This window comes from Lontra canadensis, unplaced genomic scaffold (genome assembly GCF_010015895.1).
Source record: "Lontra canadensis isolate GAN:19392208 unplaced genomic scaffold, GSC_riverotter_1.0 scaffold18, whole genome shotgun sequence".
NCBI classification, from domain to species: Eukaryota; Metazoa; Chordata; class Mammalia; order Carnivora; family Mustelidae; genus Lontra; species Lontra canadensis.
Genome location: NW_022631012.1, coordinates 18,127,377 through 18,149,424, shown reverse-complemented (window position 1 = coordinate 18,149,424; position 22,048 = coordinate 18,127,377). Strand labels below are relative to the sequence as shown.

General features: G+C 41.7%; 1 long non-coding RNA gene across 1 annotated transcript in view; it reads left to right on the top strand.

The window, feature by feature from the left end:
• The window catches only part of LOC116869242, a 43,119-nt gene that overhangs the window by 3,493 nt on the left and 17,578 nt on the right, over positions 1–22,048 (top strand). The window lies entirely within an intron of this gene.

Here is a 22,048-nt window from a genome sequence, read left to right as displayed (position 1 = left end):
GATGCTCATAAAAATCTAAAAGGAACTAGATGTTGTTCTCTTCTGACACGGCAAAATCTCTTTCTTTTAACTGCATTTTAAAACAAAAACAAACTTTAACACTTTGATTAAGAAGAATACAGGAAGCCATATGGTCCCACCCAGAGTTCCTGCATTCAAAATGTCCTCATGGGGAAGAAGGTTGAAGGTGTTTTTAAGAACAGAACTTTCATGTTTCTGCCTCTAAACAATGGCACTTCCTGTTTTGACCTCTAACCATGCTAGACTCTCAAAAAGTAGGGTGATGGACTTCTGTTCTTTGACATGGTGAAGAACATTTTTATTCCCTCCCACATTGTGTGTTCAGAGTGAAGATTATCAAAGCTCAATTTCCCCGAGGTCCTTTACATTGATCTATGGTCTCCTGACAAAGGTTAGGATTTTCAAAAATTTAGTTACCTAGCCATGAGCCTGGCATTGAATTCAAGAGGACATGCACTATTCTTCATCTCAAATACAAGTAAAAAGCTACAAGTTGCCTTTAAATAGTCCCAGAGTTTTACCAGAAGTTATTAACAGCCCTTAACAGAGTCAGGACTTTGTGACTGCCTCCTTTTAAAAAACCTTCTTTGGAAAAATAGAGAGAAAAAGTGAGGAAGGAAGGAAGGGAGGGAGGGAAGAAAGAAGGGAAAGAGAAAATGTAGGAGGCAGAGATTCCACTGAAGGAAAGAAAGAAAAATTAGAGTAGAGCGAGAAGGCCGTCACTACAAAGTGATGTCACACTATCCAAGGCTCCAAGAGGGAGGGCCTTGGGCCTTTCACCAAGAGGGTTCTTGGCTTTGGGCAAGAAAGAATTCAAGAGCAAGTCATTCAGAGAAAGGGGGCAAGATTTTGCAAGGATTAAAGTAAGAAAGGAGCTACTTCATAGACAAAGTAGCAGTCTCTCTTCCCAGGTGAAGAAGAGGGATTTTCCCTTTGCCTCTAAAAAGGGTTTTGTTAGGTTCTTTGTTTTGTTTTTGTTTTTTAAATTAGCTGACCATAGGGGCACCCGCCTGGCTCTGGCTGCTGGCTCAGTTGGTAGGCTCCATTCCTTGGGACTGGGGTCTTGTGGTCTTCCATGATTCAGATTTTGTGACTCTTTTTATGACCTGCTGCCTTATAGAGTAGGGGTTAGCCTAAAACCCAAATGGCTTTACTTTGGTCAACTTGTCTCCCAAGGCTTCCCTCTCTTCCCTCAAAAGTAAGAAAAAAACTACTTGGAAAGATTCAAAAATCTCAGTATCTGTTGCTTCCCAAAACCAGAAAAGAAAATTGTTTTAAAGCAAATCACTTAGTATAAAAAGTAACTCCTGTTAGTTTTTGAAAAGATGTAAGTATGATCTCAAAATAAGTGACAAAAACACTTCAGAAGGTAATGTACTCACAACTTTTTTTCTCTTTTAAGTAGTACAATATATTGAAAGAGGGCATTATTTAAAGTGGGAAAAATTTTCAACCACAATTCCATTTTATGTATTGTTGTGAGAATGACAGTTTATTAGAAATGAGAATATATTTTCTCAACAAAAAAGACAAACCTTACCTTGGAATCTATCCTTCAATTCTTGAAAGAAGATATATAGTTCTATATTCATAAAATAGCAATGTGTAGGCTTTCTCTCTCAAATTCTATAAAATCTTCCTTAAATATAAATGCATATACTATGTTTATAGACACACACACAATTTAAGTTATATATGCATAGATATAAATGTTTTAGGAAGATGTAAGTACTGCTTTTTTAGAAATATTTCAGTAATTGGGATAAATACAGTAAAAATAAATTCCTTCAAGCATATATTATTATCAATAACAATTTATGTATGGCTTTTTTAAAAATAAGAAATGCATATGTTCCAGATGCAAATTCCAGATTGTTACTCATACCAAATAAAACATCTGCTAAAGTAGAAGATAAGCAAAACATCCTCCAAGGTTGCTATTGGTATAGCTAATAGCAAAATTGTTAAAACTGCTAATCCCACTTGGAAATCTGTGCAATTTGATGAGGAAATACATGAAAAATACTAATGGGTTATCTGAGAAGACCAAAGATAATTAGAAAAGTCAATTTTTCGAATGCATTCTAGGGCAGTAAGAAGTTTTAAATGCAGAAGATTTTCTGGCATAATAACTAAAGTGATTAGGCTTTCTTGACTGATATGTCTATAAATTTATAAAACGGACATAAAAATGGGTAACTGTCAAAAAGGAATGTTTTCTCCTTCTTCCATAAAACAATAAACACTTTGTAAAATAATTTTGCTGTAAAAATGATCACCGGTACATCCTCTCCTTAATTCTTGATTTATGTTTTTCTATATATTTTTTACAAGTAAAGAATTGATAAATTATCTGATACTCTTGGTTCACTATCAATAACAGTTTGGTCAGAGGATTAGATAACTGATAAGTAATTTTTTAAAAAGCCTTTATAAATAAAGTATGTGGTCATGATAATCCTTCAAGTTGAAGGAGATACTCAACATCTACCATCACTCTTGTCTCTAAAAGTCAATTGCTCAGCAGGTCCAGTTTCAGATGGTGAATGCTTCAAGAGCAGGAACTATGGAATCAGTTAGTCTGTATTTATAGTAAAGTAGTACCACTCACTAGTATCTCTAGTAAATTAGGCCAATTTGCTCCAGTAAACTATAGTTTTCTCCTTTACTTTTTTAAAGATTTTATTTTATTATTTTTTTTAAAGATTTTATTTATTTATTTGACAGAGATCACAGGTAGGCAGAGAGGCAGGCAGAGAGAGAGGGAGAAGCAGGCTCCCTGTTGAGCAGAGAGCCCAATGCGGGGCTCGATCCCAGGACCCTAGGACCACCACCCGAGCAGAAGGCAGAGGCTTCAACCCACTGAGCCACCCAGGTGCCCCTTTTTAAAGATTCTAAATGTTATTTATTTGGAAGAGAGAGACAGAAACAGCGAGAGAGCACAGGTGAGGAGAAGAGGAAGAAGCAGGCTCCCCACTGAGCGAGGAGCCTGATGTGGGACTCGATCCTGGGATTCTGGGATCATGACCTGAACCAAAGGCAGTTGCTTAATGACGGAGCCACCCACACACACCCTCTCCTTATTTTAAAATTGTTTTTATTTAAATTTTTTAAAAAAGATTTACTTATTTTAGAGAGAGGGAGTAGGAACCGGAGGGGCAGAGGGAGAGGGAGAAAGAATCGCCAGCACACTTCTCCCTGAGCGCGAGGCTGATGCCCGCGCCCCTCTCAACCCGGGATAAGGACCTGGGTGGAAATTAGGAGCACCACCCCCCATTCCTGTTCTCCTTGAGAAGGCACCTTCCACAGAGAAATAAAGTGTTGGAATTACACTCTCCCATTCCTGACACCTTCCCACCTCCGGGATGTGGACTCCAAGAAGGAAAAGGCCAGCCCTGGATTTGGGAGCGCCCCGACGGGAGGGACAGAACCCATCCTGCCAGCACTGTTTTCTCGAGATGTGTTCGCTTTACAGTCAACACTACAAGTACAAAGTGAAGTTGGGGAGTTCAGGAACACAGGATCTATACTAAGAAAAGCAAAGAGAATTAGCAGTCTATAAAAATCACAAAAGCTAGAAATGTGTAGCGGATTAGGATTAGATGGGAAGCCATTGTGATGCTAATCAGAACAGCAAACCCCTGCCAGAGGGCCGGGCGGGAATACTCCAGACGGAGGCGGGAGGAGATAGCTCTGACCTCTGCTCCCGTCTCCCCTGACCGAGGTAGAAGAACGTTCATCGAAGGGAGAGCAAAACTGCGTCATTTTGTTTTGACCCAGAGCACCCTGAAGGCTGTTGCTGGGGTAAGTCCTCTTATGTCCTACCCACACTAGGCTTTAGATAAATGACCACCATGGCCATGAAAGGATATTTGGTAAGATAGTGTGTATTTCCTCATTATTTAAACATTTGAATTGATGCCATGGGAAATGTCAATGGACCAAGAATCAAGAACGGCAGAGTGCTTCTGGGGTTTATATTTAATCAGGTAGTGTGTATTTCCTTGTTATTGAAACACTGGAACTGACGTCGCGGGGGATTAGTGGAATGTTCTCTTGAAGACGTAAACTTGCATTTCTACATACTAGAAACTGACCCTCCGAGGAGGAATTTTGCTGCCTTTAATTTTGGGATTCGTGTACTTGTTCCTTTCCCCTCTCCAGACCCTTCTCATGTTCTTACCAGAGTAACAGATCTAGGAACTATTAACTAGAGTGAAGAATGTTTAAGTGTTTGGCATGTAGAAAATTAAATTATTGATGTTTGTTGTATACACAGAGAATCATTCATTTGAAGCTTTAAAGCGTTAGACATGTGCTTTTCAAAGGAAGTCCTTCTAAGAACAAACACAAGTCAGGTGACTGGCTCTTTGCCCTATCTCTAAGCATGGTTAACTCTTCACTGAAGATCTATGAATCAATAGTGTGGTCCACAAGATGATAATTGTGAAGAACCGGTAAGACAGAGGTTACGTGTTTGATGTGATCCTCTCAAGATTCAAGATTCAATTCTTGAGCATCTAGATTCCAGGGATGTAGAATGTTGGATATATGACACAGTTATCAGGCAACATTATATAAAATAATACGCAGACACATGAAAATGTGTGTGTGTGTGTACTTTGCTGTGTCAGGGAGGAAGGAGTGTTTTTTACCCTCTCAGCTGGCTTAAGAGTCAAACCGACATAAAACAGATGAGTGGGAGGGTAACATACAAATTTTTAACTTTTTTTTTTTTTTTTTTTACTAATGCATGAGAGTCAAGACCTAAAGAAGCCATCAGGCCTGAAAGCTTATACAACTTTTTATACAAACCCTAGATTGTGAGGATATGCTAAGGCACAAGGAGGTGTGGGCTGGGGCAGTGAATTGTGGGACAGTGATTAGGAATTCTGTGAGGGGGAGACTAATGGAAGATAAGGGTTATTTTAGTAAGTGTGTACACAGGTCCATTCCACAATGACTCATAGCCTCTAATGTTAAGACTGTTCTGGGGTGCCTGGGTGGCTCAGTGGTTTAAAGCCTCTGCCTTTGGCTTGGGTCATGATCTCAGGGTCCTGGGATCGAGCCCCGCATCGGGATCTCTGCTCACCTCTCTGCCTACTTGTGATCTCTGTCTGTCAAATAAATAAATAATATCTTACAGAAAAAAAAAAGACTTCTGTAGAGGGAGGATGCTTTTCTCCTTGGACATTGAATACCTGCTCTTAGATGGAAAGAGGGAAGCCCAACAGCTCTCCCTGCATCTTCTGTTTCTCAAGTGCCTTCGGTTCAAAATAATCAATATGCCAAAGAGGTATATTTTGGGGTGGCATGTTCTTAATCCCTTCACCTGATAAACTTTTTCAAATTAGAAAAAAGGAAACTTTTCAACAACAAACATCTTTTAAATTCCTACTGTGAAATAATTTTGTAGCCGCAGATAGCGGTGCCCGGGGTATGCCCATTGTTCATGATTTGCAGAGTAAACACACTTTAAACCTTCGGTTAACAGCCAGATAAATAGTCTGAGGCTTGTGTGTAATTTAGTCAGAAAATAAGCAATTTGATCAGCGAAGATTTTCAGGCTGATGAGAAAATTGAACCAGTAAATTGCTAAATCGTTAGATACATAACCTTGTAATGGAAAAGATACGTTGCTAGCATGACCTTATCTCTTTGAATTGATCATTAATTCCAAAATACTTGAATGCTATGATGAGGGAATGTATTCAGAAAAATCAGGGGACAAACAACAAAAAAAGTTCCTGTGCTAAACCCTTCAATTAGAAGGACTGATTCGAATTGCAAAACACTTTGAGGAAATGATGAAATGGAATAGTAAAGGAATGTACAGGGAAGTTGGGAAGGAAAATAAACAATAAAGATAAATGCAGATAAATTTCCATATAATGTAAATAGGCACCTTAAGACGTTGGAAAAGCGTGTGCATATCCTCCTGTGTAAGTTGTATAATGCAAAGACCAAGACGAGGTGATGAAACAGTGAATGTGTTTCCTGGGGACCTAATGCTGAGTTTAGGAGACGTGTAATGATTTTGCAAATCCTGCTTTATGTTACATCTTCTCTGTGGGAATTGCTTTGTGCTCTTAATTTTTTTTTTTTTAATATGTTGCACCTTTAGATTATCTGTGCCAAGGGTACAATTTTAAAGATAAAAGAAAATTACTCACAGGCCCAGACAGATGTGTAGGCATTTCAGGTCAGTGCAACTTGGAAGTGTACTGGGGGTGTCCACGCCCTGGGGTAGGAGCTCACACTCCCGGCTGTTGGAAGGCCTGCTGTGTGAATTAAATCTGTTGGTACAAACCCTCTTCCAGCTTGAAATACTCTCAGCTCCCCAGTGTAGGAGGCTCATGCCAAGTTTAGAGTTCTGGAAACGTCTCTCTTAGAAAGTATGTGATTTAGAAGATTCAAACCTTAAGGAGAAATTGTGGGTTTTTGTTTTTTGTTTCTTTGTTTTTTAAGATTTTATTTATTTATTTGACAGAGTGAGAGCACAAGCAGGGGGAGCAGCGAGTGAGAGGGAAAAGCAGACTCCTCGCTGAGCAATGATCCCTATGCCGTGCTCCATCCCAGGACCCTGGGATCATGACCTGAGCTGAAGATAGATGCTTAACCCACTGAGCCACCCAGGCGCTCCTGGGAGATTAAAACCTTAGAGAGAACAGAGTTCAGGAAAAGGACGTCAGAAGTAGCCATATAGAAGCCTTTATGATTGCTTTGCCATTTACTAAAACAAAGCGATGTCATGAGTCACTAAATAAACCTACTATCTGTGACACGTCAGTAATAAAGGGTGTTTGTAAGGTTAATTTTTTTTATTGTACCTGGCTGTATGCTCGAAACTATTCAAGGTCTCAGCGTTTACGGAGCTTCAGTGAGAGGCTTCAGTGGGATTATCTCTCTCGTTCCAGACAGTGTGAATCTTAAGTTTCACTTGTCTTCTGTTGACAGGGGTGGTAATTGTTTTTGGGTCTTTGATTCTGGATCGCAATCCTCAAGCTTTTTAATGTACAATAATTTTAATAATTAATACAAATTTAAATTCTGAATTATCTTCATGTAACCTACTCCAGTAGTGCAAGTAGATGTGTCTATCTTCATTTTCTCTAAAACCTGAGCTAGTCTTAAATTCTTTTACTAATAACTTCACACTGAAGCTCAGATCATGAGATTTTCCACTCAATTCTCAATGGCCTTTTTACTGAGGGCATCCTCCAAATGCACCTCGGGGGCCTGGAATTTCTTCTACCTCTTAAACTTCCTTTCTTTTTCCTAATGGGCTGTCCTCTTCAACTCGGGTTTCTATTCACGACCTCCATGTCCCCCTTTTTTTAAATTACCACAAACAGAAGTACTTTTCAGTTCCCAAAGCCAACACTGAAATGTTCATGGTTTCGGAAATAGTATCCGTAAATAAAGCTGTGTGTGCTAGATGCTCTCGTAAGGGCACTGAGGTCAGAGAAGCATCACCCTGCTGCAGTGAGGCAGCCCGTTGTTGGCGGTGAGGGTTCAAGCACGGCTGGGCAGGTGTGGAACAGGCGCACCATGGACCCAGCCTCCTGCACACCGTGCCGCGAGACAACACGGGCAGAGATGCTGAGGACCCTTGTCGGCGGGTCCCTGATTACAGCCGCCGTACTTCAGTGGGCCGAGCTGCGTTTCGCACCGTTTGAATCCCTAACTTTCAAACACGTCTGTAGCGCTCTACTGTAAAATATTTGAAGTCTGCCTGGAGCTTGTTTATTCAGTCTGTGATTCTAAATACCTTCCCAAAGAACCACCTTAGCAGGTCAGTCCTTTTTTCTTACAACAGCAACAACAGCAATAATAGATTAAGGCTGAACCCTGGCCCAGAGATGAACAGTTTCTGGCTTAGCGTCTTCTGGGCCCGGTGCAGTGACAGCTTAGTTTCCAGACATTTCTAGACACGCTAACTAAAGATTTGGACCACGGGGAGAAGAGGGAACAGGCCAAACGCAAAACAAAGCCCTTTTCCCTCCTCTTCTCCCCGGTGCTCCAAATCCTCACTGAGCGTATCTAGGTTTGACGGGAAATCTGGTTTTGTGTCACAAACAAAACAACAGCACTGAGCCGCTGTACCCAGTCAGATTCCGGACTCTTCTCAAGGTGAAAGAGCGACCTTCCGCAGTGAGTCATTGGCTGGTTTCTAAAGCTTTGAAGGTGGGACACCGGGTATTGCAAGACATAACCTGAGAGACTTGTAGCCGTACCCAGGATGTCTTTTTTTTTTTAAAAAAAAAAAAAAAGGAAAAGAAAAAAGGTACACAAAATGGAAAAGCCAAACAAAAACCAGGCTGCAAAGCAAAACCTGACACTAGAATTTTGGCAAGTTTTCTTTCCCTGACTGCAATCATTTCAAGGAGAGGGGACGCGTGTTTCTCCAATCTCTTCTTTTCAAAGAAGCAAATGGAAGCAGAAGAATTAGTCCTGATCTTTCCCCTGATGGGACCCAAAGGGCAAGATGGGGCTGTGTAACACAGTGACGGAAATAGGATGAAACTCGTTAGTTTTCCCGAAGCTAATCAGTGGGTTGTCATGGTAACTCACAGGAGTATAGATTGTTGTAGCTTCACAGTATAATTTTGGGTTACATTCTTTTAAAAAAGGGCATCAAGTGCATGCATTAAGAGTTACAGAAGAATCTTTGGAAGTAGATTGGACTGCTTTAAGATTTTGTTTAGACCTTGAGAGCGGAGGTGTCTTGGGAGAAAACAACACAATTAAGTCAATTGGTAAATCTTGCTAGATCAAGGGGTTGGGTGAGGGTTGGAACTCACGGAAGCAGAGACACATACCATGATAGAAAAACCAAAGAATCTGAAAGTAAAAAACAATCAGAGGGGTGCGGTAATTTACATATGCACATTTGTCTAAGAATCGGAGTTTTAAGAGAAATTGCCCACTGCGATTAGCTTCTCTCTCGTTATCTTGGTGTTACGTATGGAAGGCGCCAATGGATTTGATCCTGCAGTTTTCCTGAACTTTCATTCTGAAATCATTCTCTTACGTGTTAACAACCTTATACAGCTTTCCCCCTTCTCACAGAAAAGCTTAAAGGAGATAAGCTTCTATTGCAGCGGTTTATTTTTTTTAAACATTTATTTATTAGGGCACCCGGGTGGCTCTGTCGGTTGAGCCTCTAATTCTTGGCTTCCTCTCAGGTCTCCGGGTGCTGGGATCCGGCCCCACAGCAGGCTCTGAGTCAGCGAGGAGTCTGCGAGAGATTGTCTCCCTCTCCCTCTGTTCCTCCCCCTGCTTGCGTTCTCTCTTTCTCTCTCTCAAATAAATAAATATGATATAAATTTTTATCTAAATTTTCCTTTGTGGCAGTCCCTCAGCCTGCCTCTCTGACTTTTCAGATTTAGGTACCTTATCCTGGAAGGAATAGGGCTCCATACAAACAGGCACTCCTTCCCAAAGCTTTAGCGTCCCTTGAAATGTTTAGTGAAAAGATATTATGGAAAGACTGACAAATTCAAAACAACATTTGAGATAAAATAGAACTAGAAAGACCTATCCTGTTTGGGAGGTCAACACTCTGCTCTCCATATGCCAGATTGGGTCCACCGCCGTTTTTCTACAGGCTTTACGCTAAGAATGATTTTTATATGGTTGAGAGAGATCAAAACAAGACTATTCATGACATGAACTTACATGAAATTCAATTTTAGCTGCAGATTAAGTTTTACTGGGACACATACATTGTTTCTGCGTTGTTTAGTGCTGCTTTCTTGCTGTTAAGAGCAGGATTAAGTAGGTACCACAGAGAATATATGGCCTAAAATATTAACCACTTGGCCCTTAACAGAAAATTGTAGCCATGATCCTCTTTGCAGCTTGGGTTATCTAAATTTAAAACATTAATCAAATTGTATTAATACTCTGCTAATGAGAGTGTTCTAATAAGAGTTCATTGTTTTTCTATAGGTGCATAAAAATGCAGAGGCCAGATTTCTTTTTTTAATTCATTTTTAAAATTTTGTTTATTTGAGAGATAGAGCATGCACAAGTGGGGAGAGGGGCTGAAGGAGAGGGAGAACTAGGCTCCCCACTGAGCAGAGATCCCAATATGGGGCTCAATCCCAGGACCTTGGGATCATGACCCGAGCCACCCAGGCACCCCAGAGACCAGATTTCTTAATGTTAGGACTAACAAAAAGACAAGATACACAAACAAAAACAAGGGTTATTGTGATACTTATAAGTAGTCTCTTCCAAAGAAAATGGAAAACTTTTCAATGATATTTGCTGTTAGGCTTCCTTTTACATACCAGAAATGGAAATGTCCTAGTTTCAACCCCATGAGAACTGGACACTCCCATTTGATCAACAGTTTTCTTTTGGAGAAATTAATGATCAGTATGTGCAAGTTCAAATTCTGATGTTATTTGTCAAACTGTGGTTCGATATGCTGGGAAAATGGCAAAAGGAAGGAAGCATTCAGATATATTTCTTCTGAGACTTCATTCCTCTTGAATTAATGAAGAAGCCATAGAACAGTTTTCTGTGTTTGCTTTAAACAGAGGAAAGGTGTTTTTGTTTTTGTTTTTTAATTAAAAGTCTAGTCGTGAATCTAATTTAGCCAAAGTCTCTTGTCTCGCTATTCAAGTCTAGAGAGTGTGGTACCTTTTTGGGGGGGGTGGTAAGGGTGGACCTAGCGAATCTAAAAATAGAACAGTTAGATTTGCAATTATACCATTGCCTTATCAGAGCCCTTCTCGGTCTTTCTGCTGATGTACCTCTTAGGTGATGTTCACATGGGGTGTGCCAAGGTTGAACATAATCCCAGAATCCACTGTCTACACTGCAGCCACACTCAGGCTTGTAGAATGCATGTCAATACAAGGAAACTATGGATGCATTCTTGTGAATATTTTACGTAAACTTCAGTACATTTTTGCCAATTTTAGGACTCGGGAACAACAAGTTGGTTGCAACACATCTCATATAACTAGTCACAAGACCTCAGCTGAACAAGAGTTATGGCCAGAGAACACATTTAATTTGGGTTACACAGCCAGAACTTTGGATGTATTGGCCTTTTAGGCTCTGGAGAGCCTTCTCTGGGCAGTAGCCTGTCATGGTACTTCTGTTCCAACGGACTCCCGGAAGTTGGACAGTAACAGCCTCTTACAGCCTCCCATTTGACTCCACTTCTGATACACTTTGCCCCTTTGGAACCCATTGCCCATCAGTGCAAGGGCTGTTCAGTCCCACTGGACTCAGGTATAGGGCAGGGATCATGCCTCCTCTGGGTATCATCCCCACAAGCTGCTGATGGTTCCCCCAAAAGCTCATAAATGGCTGGTATTTGGTGACGTCAGGATTACTGTGGGTTGTCAAGAATGCGCGCATTTTCACTGGACGTGAATGGCTCTCTTCTAAGGTCAGACCTTCTCAGAACATTTTGCTCTCAAGTATTCAGGACAGCAGGTATTTCAGGAATAAGCATTCATCAAAATCATTGTTTCAGGAAATAAATCATTTTTGATTTGGTTTTGGGATATCGGTGAGGTGAGGTCCAGAGCCAATGACCAAGAAGGAAATCTTGAGATATCTTTGGTGCAAAACGGTGATTTTATTAAAGCACGGGGACAGGACCTGGACGAGCGCTGCACCAGGGTTGTGAGGCGTGGCAGATTATATGCTTGGGAGTTGGGGTGGGAGTAAGGAAGAGGGAGCTTTCAAAAGGATTTTCCCATGTTAAAGCAGACTCTCGGGGATACCGGAGGCTTTGACCTTCTGAAAGGTCAAATGCCTCTAGCAAGGCATTAACAGGAAACTAGTTGGGAGATTCCTGGAAGACTGTCGCACGTGTCCCACCCAGGAATGGGGTTGGGGGGAGGCTGCCAGGTGTCAGCCGTGCTTTGTCTTCGGCCATCCTCTTGCTCCCTCACAATTTGATATACAGCACCTCCTCTTAACCAGTCTAAGAAATAGAGGGAAAGGTTCCAAATACAGTGGATCTACGTTAAAAGACTACCTACATTTCAGGGCGCCTGGTCGGTTCATATGGTTAGGCAACTGACTCTTGGTTTTGGCTCAAGGCAGGATCTCAGGGTCCTGGGAATGCGCCCCCCCCATGCGACTCAACGCTCAGTAGGGAGTCTGCTTGAGCTTCTCCCTCTCCTTCTCTCTCTGCCCCTCCCACCACTTGCACTCAATCAAATAATTAAATCTTTAAAAAAGAGAGAGAGAGGGTGCCTGGGCGGCTCAGTGGGTTAAAGCCTCTGCCTTCAGCTCAGGTCATGATCCCAGGGTCCTGGGATCGAGCCCCGCATCAGGTTCTCTGCTCAGAAGGGAGCCTGCTTCCTCCTCTCTGTCTGCCTGCTTCTCTGCCTACTTGTGATCTCTGTCAAATAAATAAAATCTTAAAAAAAAAAAAAAAGAGAGACAGAGAGAGAATGCCTACATTTAAGGAGAAAATGAAATTCCCTAAGTCAACAACACACTGTCCTTTAGATTTCTTCTCTCTTAAAACAGCCTGTGGTCTCATCAGACTCGGGTAGCAGAGCCCATCCATCTATCCATCGGATCAGCTGGGGAGTGTCGAACGTCCGTAACATGGTGCTAGGCAAGCTAGGATCATGGTCGGGCATCTCCAGGAGATCTTCATTCCCCAGAGTTCGTAGGTTTAACTGCTAAAAAGGGGAACACAGTTTTAGTCCTGAAGGAGAAGAACAACTTCCCTTGAATATGAATTTGGTGGCTTGCTGTGGTTCTGTGTAAGCAAGAAGTCCGCTCTGAATGCAAGGCTTCTTGCAAAAGCTGAAATTTAAGTAATATCAACCACCTCTAGATAATACATCTCGTATAATATAGAACTTACTGTCGGTAAGGGGCCTATGCTACTAGGCAGCCACAAACCTGACCTACCCTGTCCAGAGCCCTGTCCGTCTGGTGGGCCTTTTCTCCCTGTTCCGTTTCTTGACCAAGAGATCAAGCTTTTTCTTTCTTGCTATGAACAGTTCTACCATCATGACATTTTTTAAAAAAGATATTTATTTATTTACTTCTTTATTTGAGAGCGAGAGGGAGAGTGGGAGAGGGAGCACAAGCCTGGGGAGGAGCAGAGGGGAGAGAAGCAGACACCCTGCGGAGCTATGTGGGGTGGGGCTGGGGTGGATCAGCAGGACCCTGAGACCATGGCCCCAGCTGCATGAAGTCTGTCCCTCAACCCACTGGGCCACCCAGATCCCCTAACCCCCCCAACCCCCCCACCCCTACCCCGCATCATCACTTTTGAACAACATTTTTTCTGTCTTTTTTTTTTTCTTTTGGCTATATTTTTTCTTACTATCTTAAAGGCTTTATACCAAAGTTGGTTTTTTTTTCATTTTTCACAGTTAAATTTTTTGTTTGCTTTTCCCTTTTTATTTTCTTTAGTAATTGTATAGCTTCAGTTTTAAATGTGAATATGCTTTTGTTTTCAAACATGCTTTTTCAAAAGTGATAGGATTTGATGGATTTTCTTAGCTTGTCAGAAACTGACTTAGCAACATGTTTGTTTGTATTTTTTTAAACCTTCCTTTGATTACTCTGGGTTTTTTCAGGTCATTCCTATAGCTTCTATTTTTTTTTTCCAGCTTTATTGAAGCATAATCTACATACAATAAAACTTAATTTTATGTGTTCATTTGGAAGAGTTTTGACAAATATGTAATGCTCTCTAACCGCTACCAGAATCAACATAGAGAACACTTCCATCGCCCGGACTTCCTTCCTGCCCCTCCGCTGTTAATCTTCTTCTTCCCCCACCCCCTCAGCCCTTGAAAGGCCCACTCATCTTTCTGTCACTATCATCTGCCTTTTTAGAATTTTGTATAAATGGAATCGTGTTGTGTGCATTCTTTTGTCATCAGCTTCTTTCACTCAGTGAAATTCTTTTTTGAGATTTGTCCATGGCCCGTGGCTTGTTTCTTTCCATTGTCACGTGTATCCGTAGTTTATTCCCTTATTGTGCAACAGTTTTCCGTGGTGTCAATCTACCACAAGTTGTTTATCAGTTTACTAGCTGATGGCCATATGGCTTGTTTTCAGTTGTCGGCTATTACAAGCAAGCTTCTCTGAACATCTCATACAAGTCTTTGTGTGAATATAAACTTTTGATTTCTTTGGGTAGATAACAAGGAGAGGGATTGCTAGATCATATGGTAAATGTATGCGTAATTTTTTTAAATAAATATTTTATTTACCTATTTGACAAGCGCAAGCAGGGGGGGCACCAGGCAGAGGAAAAGGGAGAAGCAGGCTGCCCTCTGAGCAGAGAGCCCGACGGGGGGCTCCATCCCAGGACTCTGGGATCATGACCTGAGCTGAAGGCAGGTGGTCAACCAGCTGAACCACCCAGGAGCCCCTACGTATGTTTAATTTTTTTTAAGGAACTGCAAACAGTTTTTCAGAGTGACTCGACCACTCTGCATTCCCACGGGTTTCAGTTGTTTTACATAGTAGTCAAACCTTGATACTTAAATACGAGTATTTTAAATTTCAGTTCTTGTAGCGGTGATTTATGTGACTTTAATTTGTATTAAACTAATGAGTAATGATATTTACTTTATCTAAAAAGACTGCTGGTTTCATTTATTTTTCTTTTCTGTTGTCCATTTTCTGATTCACTGATTCCTACTCTTATCTTTTTTCTGTTTTACTTCAGTTTACTTTGATCTCATTCTTAATTCTGTTTTGTTTTCTTTAATTTTTTATGGATAATGTAGGCATCAATCCTTAATTCTTAATTTAGTTGCTTAATGTGAAAGCTCTTAGGTCATTCATTTTATTTATATATTTTCCTAAAGTAATCTCTATGCCCAATATGGGGATTGAACTCAAACCCAGAGATCAAAGGTCATATGCTCTAAAAACTGAGCAAGTCCTCCTTTATTTTCTGTTTTTCTTCTCTTCTAATATAAGCATTTAGTATTATAAATTTCTCATCAAACTCTATTTTAGCTGCATTACATAAATCTTGCTATATTGTGTCTTTATTTTTCTTGATTTCAAAATAATTTCCTTTTACCCTCGGTTATTGGGAAGGATGTTGCTTAATCCAACCATCTGAGAATTTTCTATGTCTCTAGAAAGCTGCTGCTATCTTGCATCCTTCCCTTTTGGTCAGAGACAGTTTTGTTTTTGTTTTGCTTTGTTTTGTTCTGTTTTTGTTTGTTTGTTTGTTATTGTTTTTAATTTTCAACCCTATTAAATGTATTGAGACTTAATTTTATTTTTTATTTTTTAATTTTTTTTAAGATTTTATTTATTTATTTGACAGACAGAGATCACAAGTAGGCAGAGAGGCAGGCAGAGAGAGAGGGAGAAGCAGGCTCCCCGCTGAGCAGAGAGCCCGATGCGGGGCTCGATCCCAGGGCCCCGAGATCATGACCTGAGCCAAAGGCAGAGGCTTAACCCATTGAGCCACCCAGGTGCCCCTTGAGACTTATTTTAAACCTAAAAGCGGATGTATCTGGGGATGTTCATGTACAGTGGCAAAAATGGGAATTCTGCTGTGTCTGGACGGGGTGCTCTGCCTATGTTCACAAGGTCAAGCTGGCGGATGGTGCTGACAGTTTCTGTTTGCTGCTGCATCCCAAGTGCCTAGCGCTGTCAGTTCTAGAAGAATATTTGCTGCATGAACGAGTGAACACCCGATCTGTATTGTGACTGTGATCGTTGTTTTATCCCCCCACTCGGGACTCGACACAGTGGCCTGGCGGGAGGAGAATCTCAAAGCTAATCAGTGCGTCCATCTCCCCAGCCCTCGGACAGGCCCATTCCGAGCAGCGTGCTGAAAGGCCATTCAGACTGCCCGGCTTCGCTTGCCTCGGTTCGAATCTATCCCTGCAAGGCTTGCTGTGTTCAGTCTTCTGGTTACCTACACTCAAGAGGTCACTGGTCACGTCTTTGTACATGAAAAGTGCCTCTCAGTAATGTTCTGAAAGAAAACATCCAGGGGAAAAGAACTCACATATATGTAAGGTGAGTCAGCGCAAATTTGATTTTGAGGCAGGACCACTGAGGATGGGTGAGGGAGGGTCAGAGGGAAGGGCAATCATGGCACTGAATTTTTTATAACATAAGTACATTCTTTAGTGATTACAGTTTTTTCAAAGGTTTTATTCGTTTATTCATGACAGACAAATATGGCGGGGGTGTGGTGAGGTGGAGAGGCAGAGGGAGCAGCAGGCTCTCCACAGAGCAGGGAGCCAGATGCCGGACTCCGTCCCAGCATCCTGGGATCACGTCCCTAGCCAAAAGCGTCTCCCAGGCTCCCAGTGATTACAGTTTTTTAATGTACTTTCTCTTTACAAAGAGTTTGTTTCTTTGCACAAATCTTTTAAAAAGCCCTGTCAGTCATGTTTGTGGCCCAGGAATAAAAATGGCAGTTTGCAGTCAAGATTATCAGTCTTTTTAGAATAGCCCCACAATTCCCCTCACCAAAAGTTATATGTCATGTTTATTTCTTTTCAAGATTCAGGCAAATAAACATTAATTTTATTTTGAGACTTTTACAACACCCCTTGATTACTGTAGATACACACCGCATGCCAGAAAACCAGGGTTTCTGGGCTGGGTTCGTAACTGTTTTGTAACTGTGAAACCTATTAACTAGAGTTATGATTTGTCTCATCTCCAAAAGTGATGAGAGCATTATATTTTCCTAAATTAATGCATCTAAGTCCGCATAAAATTCGTGCACTATTAATGTCCAGCTCCACTTCCTGTCAATTCAGTCCTTTTTCTTCTTTTTCTTTAACTCCTTCCAAGGAAACCATGATGGAAATCAAGTCTGGCCAGTTTTGTTGGTTCTTGCCTCAAGTATAAGTGCTATCTTTAAAATCAGAATTCTGCTTGCTGGTCTGAAGTGCGCTAATTAGGCCAAAACATGTCTTAGCCTGAGAACTTCTCTGCATAATTTTAAGTTTTAATATGTCAGAAAGCTAGCCAAAAGAATATTTTATGTGGATTTTGGGGGGTTAAACCTATTGAAATCAATTTAACGCAATTTGCTATAAAACTTCCCTCTACCCTCTGAAATATTTTAATTAGATACTGCTCTGAGTATGCAGACATTAACTTGACATATTCTTGTTTTTAGCTCATGGTCTCCTACATTTTCCCTTTGAATATTTTTTTTCTCATATTACTCCCACAAAGGGATTCTTTGTGGCTTATTTTTAGATAATCAGGAAGAATGATTCTGGTCTGGGATGAAAGAGAATCATTCTGAATCCAATAAGAACTGTTTAGATTTGAGAGCCTGAGAAGGAGGCCATTATTGTAGCTTTGGGGACCAGCACTGCTCTATGGGAGCAGTTACTGGAAGAAGTGGCTTGTGTGACACTTCAGGGGGTGGGGGGAGGGGCTGGGTTACTGTTACTGGAAAATGTAGGTGTGCAGGGGAAGGGGCAGAGGGAGAGGGAGAGAGAGAATCTCCAGTAGACTCCCCACTGAGCGCAGAGCCTGATGCAGGGCTCAATCTCACTACCCTGAAATCATGACCTGAGCCAAAATCAAGTCTCAGACACTTAATTAACTGAGCCACCCAGGTGCCCCCAAACCATGATCCTTCTGATGCCATGAGGAGGAAATGCACACTTCCCCTGAAAAGTGGTTATAAATCATGGTGCAGGTCTATCGTGATGAGTCCCCTATGTCACCTATAATTCGGGATTGAGTTGGGCTATTCCTAGGTGACACCTTGAGTCCCTGGTGCCAGCCTGCTTTTGGAAAAACCTTTCACTAACTTATGAGTGTGCTTTTATTTTGAGGCGGCGTAGGGCCATTAGCTGGTTTTGTAGAGTAGAAAAGGCACCCCTTCCTCGAGGAGGGGAATGCAGCCCTGCACCAGGACCCTCTGCTGGCCCCGTGTCTGTGTTGTCACAGCCCACACAAGTCCCTATGAGGTTACTCGGCTGCTCCATCCACGACCATGGCCCCTAGGATCACTCTTGGCAGGAAATAGTCTGTCCCGAGTATCTCTTGAGATCACTTCTGGATTGTGATAGCTGGAACTACTGGGGAGTTACAAGACACATAAGGCTGGCAGTTGTTGCCAGTGCTATAGGGAAAGGCCAGAAGGCATGGACAGAAACCATGTCTGCTGTTTCTTTGGTTTCTAAGCTTAAATTTCCTTTCCTCAGAGAGGGCTTCCTTTGTCAACCCATCGAGAGTAGAGTCCCATTTTTTCTTCTTAGACGTGACAAGTATTGTATTTGTGTGTTTATTTTGTTTGTTATCCATCTTTTCAACTCTGTGAGTCGTTCACCAGTACACCCGCATCACATAGCTACTACTTGACACAGAGTTGGCACTTCACAAACATTTGAGGGAAGGGATGTCTTCAGCCACCTCTGACAGGGCCAGGGATGAGAGGTACAAAGGCCGTCCGAATCCAAAATAGCAAGAGGACACGGCGGATTGCAGTCCTTGGTCAGAGGTGCAGTCGGTTTGATTCTCCATCCCGCAGGGGCTTTCCTTCACTCTCACCTTTTTACAGATAAGAGAGGCCAGACAATTGATGTTTTTGATGTTTCATTGTTCGTTTTTAGCTACATTCACTGAGAATGCCAGGCACCGCGCTAAGTGTTTTGTTTACACACATTATGTTACCCAACCTGTACAACAAGTACCTTACGAAGTCGGTGTAATTATTATTCCGTTTCACAAATCAGAAAGCTGAGATTATTAATATGGGGCTGATGGTATTAGTTATATAACACAATCAGTGACCAAGTCACAAGTCAGATCCTTTGACCCCAGCTATCCAACCCTTAAGCCTTATTTTCCCCCATTCTTAAGCATTATTAAGCGTGCCTTTATCTTGAACACGGTGAGGTGGAAAGAGGTGCCAAGTGCGAGCGCCTATTACAAATTCCCCTAGCCTTGGTCTCATGACCCCAGTCTTCATTTGGTCTTTCCAGGCAGTGGGGGATTTCCAGTTCTGCCTGTGTCCTAATCTAGTAAATCACACTCTCCATATTCCATGATCTCATTTTGTTTCCTTAGGGCTCACAGTCCACACTGTGGGCAGAAAGCTATCCACCACATTGGTTTCCACACCCCTGGCTAGAGAAAAGCTGTTTCTTACCCTCAGGAGGGGGCTGGCTATTTAGCTCAACAGCAAGAACGCTAAATCTTCTTTTATTCCCCAAAGTTTTTTTCCCCCAAAGTTTTAATGATGCCTTAAAATGACAACTTTCTGAGCCTTTTTTTCAGTTTGTTTGTTTTAAGAATTTATTTATTTATTTATTTGAGAGCGACAGCACAAGCCCGGCAGGTGCAGAGGGAGAGGGAGAAGCAGACTTCCCACCTGAGCAGGGAGCCTGACACAGGGTTCGATCGATCCCAGGACCCTGAGATCATGACCTGAGCAGAAGACAGGTAATTAACCTACTGAACCACCCAGGCGCCCTCCCTTCTTCAGTTGTGAGACTATTGTCTTTGGTGTCCCAGAACCCTCCCTGGCAGCTTGGGAGTATCAGCCACTCCAAGAGAAAAGCATAGTCAATTGCTCCTTGAACCTAACATCAGAAATGTTTTTTAAAAAATTTATTACATTTTCTCACCCCAGATGATCAAAAAGTTTTTCATAACCAATTTTATAATACCTATGCTACAGATTTATTTGCTGGGTAGGATATTATAGTAATTATTTAAGATATATGTGGTATTTCAATACAAGCAAATGGCAGTACAACTTTAAATTCTTCATTTAAACATACGTGTTCAAAGCCTAGGTGAAAGGGAAGAAATAAAGATACAGAAACTTACTCCAAGAGGTTAAAATTCTAATTATAATCATTTAGAGCAAGACACAGAGACAGTGGGATATCCTGGTCTTCTTTATAAATCCTACTATGCCTTCCTAAACCAGTCTCACACGGCAAGCTCCTACCAATAAGACATGTGCTCTCATTCCCCTGTAGCTCACACCTTTGCATATGCGAGAACAGAGTAGGATACGGAGAAACACGGCACGGTTATTAGTTCTCCTCTGTCTCTCCCTCCCCTGACCCAGCTCAATTTTGCGGATGAAAAAAAAATTGAGGCAAGTTAATCTGTGGGTTTTTCAGATCTGAATATGGGGGTAACACAAGAGACCTACCATCTAGTGATTCTCCAGACAGTTTGTGTTCCTCTACACTGTGGAGATATGGCTGAGGGCAACCTCAAGTTCAAGCTGCATTTTATTTTGTGAACTTGGGAAAATTGCACAAAATACATTAATGTATTTTAAGTATCCTTGATTATTATCTATGCTAGGTGGAAAGTATTTAAAATCACAAAAACATTGGTGCCTGGGGGGCTCAGTGGGTTAAGCCTCTGCCTTCAACTCGGGTCATGATCTCAGGGTCCTGGGATGGAGCCCCGCATCGGGCTCCCTGCTCAGCGGGGAGCCTGCTTCCCCCTCTCTCTCTGCCTGCCTCTCTACTTGTGACCCCTCTCTCTCTCTGTCAAATAAATAAATAAATTTAAAAAATAAGATAAAATCACAAAAACATTTCTGCCTGCATCTTGAGGCTTATACCCCCGAACATTAAGAATGGTTCATCATGAGGTCTTTCAGGGGAAAAAAAAAAAGTATTAAAATGTTTTATGCTGCAATTTAAAAGTCCACCATGTTACTTTTCCTTATGTTGTTTTTGGTCGCTATATCTTTTTTTTTTTTTTACAGATTGTATTTATATATTTGAGAGAGAATGAGAGAGAGCATGAGAGGAGGGAGGGGCAGAGGGAGAAGCAGACTCCCAACTGAGCAGGGAGCCCCACGCGGGACTTGATCCTGCGACGCCAGGATCATGACCTTAGCTGAAGGCAGTCGTTTAACCAACGGAGCCACCCAGGCATCCCTGGTAACTATATTTTAATAGTGGGCAGTAAAGATGAAGGTGCCCATTGAAACAAGTTTCCTCTACACGCTAGAAATGGGGAGTCTGAGCAAGGCCAAGCCACTTATTTAAATCCAGAAAACATTTATCAAAAGCCCAAGATGATGCTAGTGCTATAGGCAGAGAGTTCAAAAAGTAGCAGAATCCTAAAGCGGAGATGAGACAGCACAGAAATAGCAATATTATAGAGTAGGGCAATTATTTATTTATTTTTTAAAAGATTTATTTATTTGACAGAGATCACAAGTAGGCAGAGAGGCAGGCAGAGGGGGACGGGGGCGGGGACAGGCTTCCTGATGAGCAGAGAGCCCGATGTGGGGCTCGATCCCAGAACCCTGGGATCACGACCCGAGCCGAAGGCAGAGGCTTTAACCCACTGAGCCACCCAGATGCCCCATAGTAGGGCAATTATTAAATGAGATTTGCAGCTAGGGGAGGAGAATTGGGAACTATTTGAGAAGTTGGTGACAGGAGGTGGTATGTGATATCATTTCAACTAAGAATTACTCTAGACCATTACCTCCTTCAAAGTGACTCATACGGTGGGATCAAGCTTCAGTGGTTTCTGTTTTGGCCACTCACACCTTTCTCTTCTATCCTCCTATCCTTGCCCAAAGAAGAAAGAAATGGAAGGAAAATAATTCTGTTTTCTTTCCCTTCAAAGGCAAACTGTATTGTTTTGTCTGGGGCAGATACAGTGGAGGAAGAGAGTCAGAGGTTAGGGCATTATGCACACTGTGAGAAAGTGATAAAGAACTTTCCAGATTTTAAAGGGATAACTCACAGGAATGAAAACACTAGAGGGGGTGCCTGTGAAGAAGAGGCAAAGACAGGATGTGTCTGTTGCCAGTGTGTATGGTGTTGGGAAAGGATCGGTCCAAAAGACCTTGTTTTATTTATTTAATCAAGTGATCACACTCTCTCCGACACTTTTGGATGGCAAGAGCAAAAATAAAGGTATTCATGAAGTCAGACTTGCAATTGCCAGGAAGTAGTAAAGAATGCCAGTTTAATCTCTGCTACTTGGATAAGTCCTAAGGGAAAGATGAGCTCATGAAAGGGTATATAGATCATCACAAGGCTGAATTAAAATACATTAAATATGGAAGTCG